Source organism: Mastigoproctus giganteus, chromosome 3, assembly GCF_048544385.1.
Source record: "Mastigoproctus giganteus isolate SK-2022 chromosome 3, ASM4854438v1, whole genome shotgun sequence".
In the NCBI taxonomy this organism is placed as follows: domain Eukaryota; kingdom Metazoa; phylum Arthropoda; class Arachnida; order Uropygi; family Thelyphonidae; genus Mastigoproctus; species Mastigoproctus giganteus.
The window spans coordinates 29479953-29480711 of NC_143577.1; positions in this window are offsets into that span (position 1 = coordinate 29479953).

Sequence of the window (759 nt, forward strand, 5' to 3'; positions counted from 1 at the left end):
CTGAGGAAATGAGCGTCTGAAAGTTCGACTGACGTGCCCAGCGCCCTAACTTCAATCTTATAGAGGTTAGGGCTCTGGACAGGGAGCCTTCAAGACGGAGTGTTACTTCCCTGCATATATATTTCTCAGTACAGTGTCTTGTATTCGAGTGTAATTTTGATTGTAAGAGGAAACTGAGGCGAATTGGATCACAGATCTATTCGAATCAAAATAAATAATTTTTTAAAAACGTCCCGGAATAAAATGGTGATTTTATTGTTGTACTCATGCGAAAGTGTTGTCATACAATCCAACTCTAGTAAAGCGTTCTGCGAAGTTATCTGTTTGGAAAATACAAATTTACGAAGGTGACTCTTTTTTTTTTTTTTTTTTTTTAACAGGTAAAAATAAGTATTGCATCTTACTATTTAAGGTATTTCAGCTTATTTGTTAAATATTTTATTAATACTTTCATTATTTGTTGGACAATTAGTGAATTATTAGACAATTTGTTTTATATCATGAGTAAATTGAGCGATTTTTTTAATTTATTTACAGTTTAATTTTTTTTTTTTTTTTCGGGTTATTGCGAAATACAGTGTGCTGCCACTTTATTAGGTACACCCCTGCTGTGCACAAAAATGGTTTGTCCCACAACGTTGCAAGTCGCAGGACCACAGTTGTGGATATAAATGCAGCAGAATAACCTTTCTAGTATCAGTTAAGCGTACAAACCGCAGAAAGAATGGGGAAAAGGAGTGATCTAACGAACTTCGAATG